General features: G+C 41.1%; 1 protein-coding gene across 3 annotated transcripts in view; it reads right to left on the bottom strand.

Annotated features, from left to right (window-relative positions):
* The window catches only part of LOC106606539 (somatostatin receptor type 5), a 33,393-nt gene extending 23,127 nt beyond the window's left edge, over window positions 1-10,266 (bottom strand). Inside the window, exon 1 of one of the 3 annotated variants that reach the window (XM_014202809.3) lies at window positions 9,692-10,266. The gene's annotated coding sequence lies outside the window, so the exon portion shown is untranslated. The remainder of the gene's footprint in view (window positions 1-9,691) is intronic. The other 2 variants (XM_014202811.3, XM_014202810.3) reach the window with 2 other exon arrangements.
* Between the last annotated feature and the right edge of the window lie 2,736 nt (window positions 10,267-13,002).

Below are 13,002 nucleotides of genomic sequence, written 5' to 3'. Positions count from 1 at the left end.
TGGGGCTGTCTACCCATTTTATAGTTTGTTTAGTGTTGAATGTGTGTTGGGGCTGTCTACCCATTCTATAGTTTGTTTAGTGTTGAATGTGTGTTGGGGCTGTCTACCCATTCTATAGTTTGTTTAGTGTTGAATGTGTGTTGGGGCTGTCTACCCATTCTATAGTTTGTTTAGTGTTGAAGGTGTGTTGGGGCTGTCTACCCATTTTATAGTTTGTTTAGTGTTGAATGTGTGTTGGGGCTGTCTACCCATTCTATAGTTTGTTTAGTGTTGAATGTGTGTTGGGGCTGTCTACCCATTCTATAGTTTGTTTAGTGTTGAAGGTGTGTTGGGGCTGTCTACCCATTGTATAGTTTGTTTAGTGTTGAATGTGTGTTGGGGCTGTCTACCCATTCTATAGTTTGTTTAGTGTTGAATGTGTGTTGGGGCTGTCTACCCATTCTATACTTTGTTTAGTGTTGAATGTGTGTTGGGGCTGTCTACCCATTCTATAGTTTGTTTAGTGTTGAAGGTGTGTTGGGGCTGTCTACCCATTCTATAGTTTGTTTAGTGTTGAAGGTGTGTTGGGGCTGTCTACCCATTCTATAGTTTGTTTAGTGTTGAAGGTGTGTTGGGTCTGTCTACCCATTCTATAGTTTGGTTAGTGTTGAATGTGTGTTGGGGCTGTCTACCCATTCTATAGTTTGTTTAGTGTTGAATGCGTAAGCGGTTTAAGTGCTAGAGTGAGTGGAATAAATAGACAAACTACAAAAGTACATTTCCTAAAGAACATTTGTGTGCTTGATAGCTTGTCTTAAAGTATTTATAGTTTTGAAATAAGTTATAGTAGTGATAGTGACTGCAGTACCCTTGCAGGAAAAACCATATGAATTTCATGTGATCTTATGTGAAGTTAATGTGATAACATGTAAAAGAAACATGTGACAACATGAAATGACACATGTGAAAACATGATCTCATGTGAAATAAATGTGACAATATGGGGATGTAAAATTTCATCATGTGATACCATGAAACCATGTGACAGCTTTTGAAAGTTCTTCCCGTTAAAGTGCTAATTAGATTTTCAAGTGACAGTTTTTCACATGTGAAAATGCTCATTTAATTTTCACTTTTTTTTTTTTTGTAAGAGAAGTAATGAAATGGAGGTTTTAAGGTAAGTGGTACGCTGTTCAGCTAAAATTGTGTACAAATCTTGTATCATTGACAATATGATTACATTTGGCATGATCACATAGTAGTGACTTTTCAATATGACCCCACCTGGGTATGCTGATGTTTCTGCTGCACCACAAAGTCTGTAACATTCTCAGAAGGCCCATCACATTCAGTACCTAGAAAACATCTCTACACTTAGCAAAAGAGTGCCATCTGCACTGCTATTTTAGTTATCAGTTAATCTGACTATTCTCTCATCATTGATTCTATTTACTTATTTCAGCAATTAGATCTATTTTTTTGTATAGTTGTCTAATGTTATTATGTTTAAATGTTACTCCTGAATCACTATGATAAATAAAAAAATTGTTTTTCTTCATACAATGCTGAGATTTACTTTGAAGTCCAAAGTGTAGGAAGTGAACTCAGTGTACAGGTGAACTCAGTTATTCACACAGACATGGTGGCGTAGCAGAAGGATCAGAATACCAGGAACTAAGAAGTTATCAGTTCAAATCCCGGGTGAGAACATGTTGAATAATAATGACTGTATAAATATACATACACAATGTAATCATATACATCACATTTGTAAGTTGAAAACACTGTGGCTATTTCAGGATGTTCTGGGGACATCCTAATGACACATTTTTGCTTGCAGTGCATTATGTGAACATTTTAATTCACCTGTGAAGGTTAATGTGAAATATCATCACATGTGAAGTGTTCCAAAACCACATGGTTTCACATGATTTCACATGTGAAAGGTTATGTGATCACTTGTGGAAATCCACATGGCGATGAAAATGCTTTTTTGGAGCAAATAGCCTATTAATGGAATATCATCATGTTGCCCTCCTACATACCACTTACCTTTTACACAGAAAAATGGTTGGATGGAAACGTGGCAACTATCTGCAAACCTGCATGGTGACATTCTTTCCACACTTCTTCTTTGGCTGCATTTACACAGGCAGCCCAATTCTGATATTTTGCTGCTTATTTGTCTTTTGACCAATCAGATCAGCTCTTTTGACAATAATTGGGCAAAAGATCAGAATTTGGCTGCCTGTGTAATCTTCTTTCTCTCCAATTGTCATGTCACACATAACAAAAGCATGGTTTTCTATAGTCAAATTCTAACTCCTGTCAACGCGCCCTGCAACAAGAACGAACTGGAAAAGTGGCATATCTGTTCATTTGAAACTCTGGATGATGGCCTTGTGAACTATCTTATGACATTTTTAGCTAACCACATTGGAACATTCTTATCTTTAAGGACATGCATGAAATAAATCAGCTGATCTCCGGGTGACTTCTGTCACAGTAAAATGCTATGATAGGTGACGCTGGGCAGATACCTAACGTCAAGTCAGATAGTTTCACAGTCAGTCATTGAACTAATAAAAAAAACTAGACACAGGCAATGCTGCATATCAATGCAAAAGCCTGCAGGCAAAAAATGTTCATGCTTTGAATTGTTCACATTTTACAATTGTATAATACATATAAAGTTGGTTCAGCCATGTGAAAAGAATAACACATACATACTAGAAAAGTACATTTCCTAAAGAATATGTGTGTGCTTGCTAGCTTGTCTTGAAGTATTTATGGTAGTGCTAGTGACTGCAGTAGTAACGGTAGTGACCGGTTATAGTTGAAAAAGTAGGTAGATTGAAAGATTGATTGATTGATTGATTGATTGATTGATTGATTGATTGATTGATTGATTGATTGATGAATTGATTTATTGATTGATAGCCTAAATATGTAAAAGTTGGTTTGGTGTTTCTAGCTTGAACGGTTCAAGAGTTACTGCTATTTTAGATGGGTAATGTTATGGTAATTTATGCAAATGTCAATAGTTATCATTTAGAAAGTTTTGAAAATGTTAAAGTTGTTTTAATGTTTGTAGCTGAAATGGTTAAAGAGCGGTAGCTTTTAAAATGTCCACCACTGTGTTCTTATGGCTGGCATTGAATCCATTAAGTGTTATGCAAATGTATGCAAATACATTTATTTATATTGTTTAGAAAGGTTTTAGAGAATTTTGTAGTTAGGATAGCCTGAACATTTTAAAGTTGGTCTTGTAGCTTAATTGGCTGAGGAGCAGGACAATGTTGAATAGCTACCAATGTATTACAATTGTTCTCATTCAAGCCCACGTGTCACGTCCTGACCATAGAAAGCTGTTATTTCCTATGGTAGAGTAGGTCAGGGCGTGACAGGGTTTTTTTTCTAGTTTTGATTTTCTATGTTGTTATGTTCTAGTTTTGTATTTCTATGTTGGGTTTTGTTTGGGATGATCTCCAATTAGAGGCAGCTGGTCATCGTTGTCTCTAATTGGAGATCATACTTAAGTAGTTGTTTTTCCCACCTGGGTTTGTGGGAGATTGATTTTGAGTAAGTGTTGTGGTGGCTAATTTCTGCATTACCAAGTGAGGAGAGTTACAAACTTCACACACCAGTCAGAGTTATACTTAAACTACATTTTTAATAATAACAGCGTTGCAAAAGCCCTTGACTTTCAATGATGAGCTATCTCTAATGAACCATTGAAAAGTGACTACACAAAAGTACAGAGCTCTTTTATAGCCAATATACACCCCTCTCAACGTACATGATGAACCACAGATACATAGAATGGGTCACAAGGTTAAGTTGTGTATGAAAGATATTTGTAAAACATAGCAGACAGCAACTGCTGTGTCAACAGTGTTCATTGTATAGACCAGTGTCTGGTCCTCCTACTCCAAACTGGAACCGTCTCTCGCTGGTACGGTATAGAACAGAACCATTAGCTCATGTCCTCTGGAATGCTCTTTAGGCGTTATTACCCAAAGACATCGTAAATCTCCTCTGTCAGTGCTATCTCATAGAGGCCCGTCCTCAGTAAAACACACACATATGTAGACAATGTTCCATTCTGTCCTCTTCCCTTTCTGATATTCTGCATAGCACCAGGGACATTTGAAAGACAAGTCTGACCTCTCCCCTCTCTGGGCCCCAAGTGACTGAGCCCCAGCTAAGGGAAAAGTGCAACTGCCAACATTCATTATCCAAAGGGATACATTCTAATGACAAGTATCTCACATAAGCATATTATACAAATAAAAAATCTTAATTATCTATGTTACCCAACTAATTCTGATTCATCCGCCACAGTGTATGTTGTAACACTTCGTCACGGTTTGTTGTTTTTGTTCATTCAGTTTATTTGTATGTATTGCATATTTTCACAGTTTAATAAAGAAAATGTGGAACGATACACACGCTGCGCTTTGGTCCGCTCCTTCATCTTACGACAACCATGACAGAATCTCCCACCACCAAAGGACCAAGCAGTGTGGTCTAGAGCAATGGACCTGGGAGGACATCCTGGACGGCAAGGGATCCTGGACGTGGGAGGAGATCCAATTTGGATGGCATCACCTCCCATGGGAACAGGTGGAGAAAGCGAGAGCAGAGCGGCGACGAGACGAGGAACTAGCACGGCAACGACGGAAGCACGAGAGGCAGTCCCCCAAACAATTTTGGGTGGGGGCACACGGGGAGATTGGCAGAGTCAGGGTGGAGACCTGAGCCAACTCCCGTGCTTACTGTGGGGAGCGAGTGACCGAGCAAGCACCGTGTTATGCGGTGATGCGCACTGTGTCGCCAGTGCGCATTCACAGCCCGGTGCGCTCTGTGCCAGCGCCCCGCGTTTGCCAAGCGAAAGTAAGCATCCAGCCAGGACGGGTTGTGCCAGCTCTATGCTTGAGACCTCCAGTGCGCCTCCACGGCCCAGTATATCCTGTACCTGCCACACGTACCCGGCCTCCAGTGAGTCTATCCAGCCTGGTACGCCCTGTGCCTGCTCCTCGCACTTGCCCTGATGTGCGTGTTACCAGTCTGGCGCCACCTGTGCCAGCCCCACGCATCAGGCCTCCAGTGCGCCTGCCCAGTCCGGGGTGTCCTGTTCCTGCTCCCCGCACTCGCCCTGAGGTGCATGTTACCAGTCTGGCACCACCTGTGCTAGCCCCACGCATCAGACCTCCAGTGCGCTTTCCCAGTCCAGAGCTTCCGGCGACAGTTCCCAGTCCAGAGCTTCCGTTGACAGTTCCCAGTCCAGAGCTTCCAGCGACAGTTCCCAGTCCAGAGCTTCCTGCGACAGTTCCCAGTCTAGAGCTTCCGGCGACAGTTCCCAGTCCAGAGCTTCCGGCGACAGTGCCCAGTCCAGAGCTTCCGGCGACATTTTACAGTCCGGAACCTCCTGAGATGGCTTACAGTCCGAAACCTCCTGAGACGGCTTACAGTCCGGAACCCCCTGAGACTGCTTACAGTCCAGAGTCTTCAGCGGCGGTCCGCAGTCCAGAGTCTTCAGCGGCGGTCCGCAGTCCAGAGTTTTCAGCGGCGGTCTGCAGTCCAGAACCTCCAGCGGCGGTCTGCAGTCCAGAACCTCCAGTGATGATCCACGGTCCAGGTCCTTCGGCGACGATACAGGGTCCGGTGACACAAAAGCGGAGGGATCAGCGGGCGGAGCGGGGGTTATGCCCCGAACCGAAGCCGCCTCCTCTGCTGGAGGATCCGCGGGATTAGAAGGTTCTTCGTACTGTACCAGATGCCGCCATAGACATTAGTCACCCACCCTACCCTCCCTTTTTTTATGTTTTAGGTGGCGTTCCGAGTCCGCACCTTTGGGGGGGGGGGAGGGTACTGTCACGTCCTGTCACGTCCTGACCATAGAAAGCTGTTATTTTCTATGGTAGAGTAGGTCAGGGCGTGACAGGGGTTTTTTGTAGTTTAGATTTTCTATGTTATGTTCTAGTTTTGTATTTTTATATTGGGTTTTGTTTGGGATGATCTCCAATTAGAGGCAGCTGGTCATCGTTGTCTCTAATTGGAGATCATACTTAAGTAGTTGTTTTTCCCACCTGGGTTTGTGGGAGATTGATTTTGAGTAAGTGTATGTTGTAACTCTTCGTCACGGTTTGTTGTTTTTGTTCATTCAGTTTATTTGTATGTATTGCATAGTTTCACAGTTTAATAAAGAAAATGTGGAACGATACACACGCTGCGCTTTGGTCCGCTCCTTCATCTTACGACAACCGTGACACCATGTTAATTTATGCCCCCCAAAATATTATTCATATTATTATGTAAGAGATCTAGAGTGGTCTTGCCTTCAGCAAGCACACTAATAATAAGAGCATGTAACGGCCCAGCTATGCCATGCGTGGATTTCCGTGAGACTTGCTTGATACAGAGTTGATAAGAGTCATTCTGTAGTCAATGTTACTTGCTATATCAGCATGTGCATAAAGCATAGGTGTTGTGCAGCTGCTGTAGCAGCAACCTAAAATTAGGTTTGGAGTCTATTTTTCGCGGATCCACATGCGTAAACACCATACAAAGTGCTTAAATCTTTTTTTGACACTTAAAAACATATTCACTCAGCTTCATAGTGAAAATGTAATAGAAACATGAATAATAGTAGTAGGCAACATCAATACAATAGTAGAAGGCTACCTGTATGAAAATCAAATATAAATGAAACTGTAGTTTTAGGTGCTTCTACATCTGCATTGCTTGCTGTTTGGGGTTTTAGGCTGGGTTTCTGTACAGCACTTTGTGACATCAGCTGATGTAAGAAGGGCTTTATAAATACATTTGATTGATTGTAGTCTTCCTAGTTTATAACTGGAGGTAGGTTGTTATATGTATAGTAGCAATACTTTTTTTTAGAAACATTTGGCCTTCCCTGTAGCTCAGTCGGTAGAGCATGGTGTTTGCAACGCATGGTGTTTGCAATGCCAGGGTTCTGGGTTCGATTCCCACGGGGGGCCAGTATGGAAGAAAAAAATAATAATGAAATGTATGAAATGTAAGTTGCTCTGGATAAGTGACTAAAATGTAAATAAATGACTAAAATGTAACAAATGTATTTAAACATTCAAACCAGCTGATGAACAGAAAGGCAGTTGCAGAGCTGATGGTCTACATTATCTTTTGAGGCAGAGGATGCTGTAGAGTAGACCCCTCCTCCAACCCTCCTTGGAAGTTATTCTGATTTGACAGGACAAAGTTGGCAAAATGGATGACACCCGTTGAATCATCGAAGTTGAGAAGCACCCTTTGCTGTACGACCCCAGCAACCCCAAATACAAGGACGCTTTGTCCAAAGAAAAAGCAACCGTCCTCGGAGAACCAGGTATGTTTTGTCAACAAAATCACTTGATGTGCATTTGTTCTGGCCTGCAAAGTACAGACAGCTAGCCAGTGGCGGCTGTGATTGGTTGAAACCCAGGGGTGTGGGTCTATTTAGAATGAGCAGCCAGCTCACATATGAACAAGTGCCCAAGGGAGAATGCAACAAGCATGCAACAAGCATGCAGATGCTATAAGTGAAAACACATGGTCTAACTGGGGATGGCTAACATAATGTCACAAAGCATGATGCGCTAGCAAGTTAACTGTCATTCTGAAATAACTTCCTATTTCCGAGTTAGTCAGATATTAGTTTAGAAAGACTTGAAATTGGCATGGGAGCTAACTAGCTAACACGCTACCAGCTAACTATAGCTAGCTATCTGCTTATCAAAGGTAGATAAAGGGCTCATTTGACCCAAAAATCTACCTGTCATGCCCTGATCTGTTTCACCTGTCCTTGTGATTGCCTCCACCCCTTCCAGGTGCCGCTGATTTTCCCCAGTGTATTTATCCCTGTGTTTCCTGTCTCTCTGTGCCAGTTCGTCTTGTATGTTTCCAAGTCAACCAGCGTTTTTCCTGTTCTCCTGCATTTTGCATTTCTCCTTTTTGTAGTCCTCCTCGTTTTGACCCTTGCCTGTTTCTGGACTTTGTACCCGTGTAACCGATGTGAAATGGCTAGTTAGTTAGCGGTGGTGCGCTCTAATAGCATTTCAATCAGTGACGTCACTCGCTCTGAGACTTGAAGTAGGGTTTCCCCTTGCGTTGCAAGGGCTGCGGCTTTTGTGGCGCGATGGGTAATGATGCTTCGTGGGGTGTCAGTTGTTGATGTGTGTAAGGGTCCCTGGTTCGAGCCCGGGTTGGGGCGAAGAGAGGGACGGAACCTACACTGTTACACCCGCCTGTCTTGACCACAAGCCACTCTGTACCTCCTGGACTCTGATCTGGTTTTGACCTTTTGCCTGTCCATGACCATTCTCTTGCCTACTCCTTTTTGATTAATAAACATTGTAAGACTCCAACCATCTGCCTCCTGTGTCTGCATCTGGGTCTCGCCTTGTGTCATGATACTACCAAACTAGTTCACAATGTTTCTCAAAGTTACTATAGCTAGCTAATTAATTTGATCATGCTTTGTGATAAACCCAGATTTATGCTGTGTAAGTCAACACACAACATGTCGCCTGATAAACACCATGGGGGAAACAATACAATTGACCAGCCACAGTCATGCTTTTCTGCCCTACCAGATCTGCGATGAGAAGGTTCTACCTAGTGTATCCCTCTGTCCTTCCACTCTTGTTGGATGTAGATGTACGGTTTATCAGGTCCCAGGCTTCCATGACTGTTATGATTATTTATTTACAAGTTAAATACAATTAGCTTTTTGCTTTAGCATCATCTGTAACTGATAGAGCAGATCTAGTCTCAAGCAGAAGTAAGCTGTCTGGTGTGAGAGACTCATTGGGAGGAAGACTAGAGCAGACCCAGAAGTTCTGACTGAGTGAACATTTGAGTGCTCCAGGGTGGTCCATTTACTTAGTGCTGTAAAAATGTATGCTATAAAATTCTGTGATTTCATTGGGGCAGTTCTCCCTCATATCAAATAGGTGGCAAAACAATCCAAGCAATGTTCAAACGGCCTATACGCCCACGGAGTTGCTGCTGCTGGCAGAGTCAATGAAGGGCAGAGTAGTAAGTAACTGCACCACTTGTTTTGAACAATATATTTGTTAAACAGTAAAATGTACACATTTGCCACACTTTTATGAAACATTTAAAACATAATCATGAATTATATAATATATATATATTGTTTTTACAATTTGACCAATCACATGTGGGGCTCTGCCCCTAACGCCCAAATGGGCAGGCCACCACTGCAGCTAGCCAGCAACTGTTCAATTGTTGATTAATGAATGAGGTTAATGAATTGACTGCAGATGGTTGTATAATTTTTACTCAACTTTATTTTTGATGTAATGAGAAATATGGTTGTCGTCATATACCCAGATTGGACCCAAAATCAATAGATTCCTTGCAGAAGAGATCTAGTACTACTGATTCTGCATCCACCCACGCATCTGTTTCCCTCTATGGTGTAGCGTGTAAAATTACTGCACTAACGTCCTGTTCACAGTTTGGGTACGCGCCATCCAGGTGTACAGTAGCTCCTCTGTAAGAGTGTTAGATTAGTCTTGCTTTCACCAAGCACACCAATCCTTCAAATCTAATATTACATTGCTTAGGGACATATTAAACAATGTAACTTTAATCTTGTTTTAATAATTCCCATGAAAAAACTAACATATTTGCTCGCTTTATTCATTTCTATTGAAAGACTTACCTGAGCGTTTCATACACTGTCCATGGCACGTCCGAGTTTAGCCATTCGCGCAGTGCGCATTTCCATATCTTTTCCACTTCGGACGCGCGCCTTTTTCGACGTGGTGCTGTTAAAGACTTGTATCAAAGCAACGAAATGTTTTGAAGAAATTGACTATATTACACAACGATCAAGTCAACGTTCAAGTCGTCGTCTCAATTCCAAGCAGGAGCAGCACACACTCAATAATCCGTTTTTGCATCTTTGCTGATCTCAAAACGCCTACAATCTAATCATTATTGTTATGTAAACTAAGATAAATTTTCTTATCAAATCAAAGTATCTTGTTTGATTGTGATGAATGGGTAGTTTACTGTTAGCAAAGTAAAACAGCAAGCTCCAGCTCTGCGGGGTGCAGAATTCATTTGAAGGTGGGAATGCAGTTAATTCATCTGGAGCTTTTCGGCTAGTCCTTTTGGAGAGGGAGGCTGGCTGCTGCGCTGGTATTTATATATCACAATAACGTGACAACGTCACTATTCTTCTGTTCAGGTCTCTCACCAATAGCTACTGATCCACCATAAAGCCATACATACAGTACTCACCTGTTGCACAAGCTAAGGCAATAGGACTGATGCAACCTGGACTTAGGGTTAGACGTAACATAGTAAAGGACAATCGTGGATGTTCAAATTAGTATGATATCTTAAATTTGGTATGGTATTTTACATTTCTGGATATCTATCATCAATTTCGTATATGTTACGAATTACAATTCGTATGATATGTTAAGAATTGCAATTTGTACAATATGTTGTGAATTTGCAATGCGTATGATATGTTACGAATTCCAATTTGTTGTTGCTAACGTTAGCTAGGTGGTTAAGGTTAGGGTTAAGGTTAGGGTTAAGGTTAGGCATTAGGTTAAAGTGTTATGGTTAGAGGAAGGGTTAGCTAACATGCTAAGTAGTTAAAAAGTAGTAAGTAGTTCATTAGTAAGTTGCTAATTACCTAAAGTGCTAAAGTCCTTGATGAGATTCGAACACGCAACCTTTGGGCACTAGACATTCGTGTTATATATGTCACCATACCAAATGTAACATATCATACAAATTGAGTTACTCTGATCTTCGTTTACTATGTTACGTCTATTCTATGAGACCAAGCTGACTGATTAAATCTTTGCACAACAGCTGTTTTTAGCATTATCAACTTTATTTACACCTTTCCAAATATCAGTCTTACCGTTTTTTTTTAGTTTTTTTTTTAAATCTTTTGTTAAAAAGGATATGTTTTTTAATTAGGTTAGGACTATCCAGGATTCTAATTAAAAAAAAAGATTCTACACTTGGATTGATGTATGGTTCAAGACATTAATTTGAAGGGGAAGATGTTTATATCACTATATTGGCTATATTCCTAATACAGAGTTCATTATTTGAGACTCTCTCCCCATAGGATAAACCCACGGCTGTGATTTCTGGCTTGGAATGCTTTCATGTTGTTTTATGTGGACAGATGAATGGTTGTATGGTTTGGGTGTCAGACACTAATGAACTAAGATCATATAAAATTGATTCCTCTACCAGCATGGGGTCTTTTCATCTTGTTTGAGACATACAATATTGCATGGACATGTATTCCAGTCATTTTTATTAGCCTGGTCCCAGTTATGTTTGTGTGCTTGTCAAGCCAAACATGTTTGAATACCCTTTAAGCACATACACGGGGTGGCAGGTAGCCTATTGGTTAGAGCGTTGGACTAGTAAGCGGAACGTTGCTACATCAAATCCCAGTGCTAACAAGGAAAAAATCTGTTGTTCTGCCCCTGAACAAGGCAGTTAACCCACTGTTCCTACGCTGTCATTGTAAGTATTTGTTCTTAACTGACTTGCCTAGTTAAATAAATACATAATTGTTTCCCAAATTACAATCCCTTTTCCTGGGAAACCAAAATTATAATTTTTTCCCTATCACCAACACACCTGATTGAAATAATCAAAGGCTTGATGATGAGTTGAATCAAGTTAATAAAATGTGTTAGTTCTAGGGCAAAGGCAAAAATATCCACCCCATAGGGTCACACGACTGGGATTGGGAAACACTGACATACCCTCCATTAGATGATTGATTATGGCCCTCTATCACACCCTTGTGGCCGAAGTAGAGATCATTGTCAGGGTGGAATGTGGGCATTGGCCTGGTCAAGCCAAACATGTTTGGCATGATAATGAGCGATAAGGAGTTGGCATGACAGCACAAACAGATTGACACTCATGCTAAATTTGTATGACTTTTTTACACATAAATGTGAAATTATCCTTCCTTTCAAACATTTTACTTTTTATAATTTAAACACGTGACAGTCACCAACAACAACAGAAACCATACAACACAAACACAATGTACAACACAACACAACAGCAACAATGTCGAGGAACTCCAAAAACATACTAGAAAAAGAAGAAGAAGAAAAATCCAGCATTGTCACTATGTTCCAACTCATCACTCTTTCTTCCTTTCCTTCCCTTGTCCCTCGTCTTCTTCTCTTACAGGCTAGCCAACCCCTCTCAACACTGCATCCTCTCCCCTATACTGAACCACGGGGATCCAGATGCACAGAAACCTATCAAGTTTCCCCTGGAAGACATACAGTATCCAGTCCTTCCAGGGGAAATAACCACAACCACAGATTATCCATCTCGGTATAACCACTACTGTCTCTGCTGCAGTTGGGCCTAGACAAGTCACATACAAGTTGAAATCCTTATAAAGCACATGCACCAGTTGTTTCTCAAATTACAAACTCTGGTCCCGGGGAACCAATGGGGTACACGTTTTAGTTTTTGCCCTATTACCAACAGCCTTTTATGAAATGATAAAAGGCTTTATGATGAGTTGATTACTTGTTTCAATGTGTTAGTGCTATGGTAAAAACAAAATTATTCACCCCTTATGGTCCTCATGGCCAGGACCAGGATTGGGAAACACTGACCCCATCAGTTGATTTATGCTTGTGGCCCCTTGTGGCCAAAGTTTTACTGATTATGTTCATATGTCTGGATTTACTGCAAACCTCTGTGGTGAACCAACAATGGAAATGTCAGGAAGAGTACCATGAAAAACTGGTTTATATACAGTGCCTTGCGAAAGTATTCGGCCCCCTTGAACTTTTCGACCTTTTGCCACATTTCAGGCTTCAAACATAAAGATATAAAACTGTATTTTTTTGTGAAGAATCAACAACAAGTGGGACACAATTATGAAGTGGAATGAAATTTATTGGATATTTCAAACTTTTTTAACAAATAAAAAACTGAAAAATTGGCCGT

The sequence above is a fragment of the Salmo salar genome, chromosome 03, assembly GCF_965601325.2.
Source record: "Salmo salar chromosome 03, fSalSal1, whole genome shotgun sequence".
Taxonomy (NCBI): Eukaryota; Metazoa; Chordata; class Actinopteri; order Salmoniformes; family Salmonidae; genus Salmo; species Salmo salar.
The sequence above is the reverse complement of the archived record's forward strand: the minus strand, read 5'-3'. Positions and strand labels throughout refer to the sequence as shown.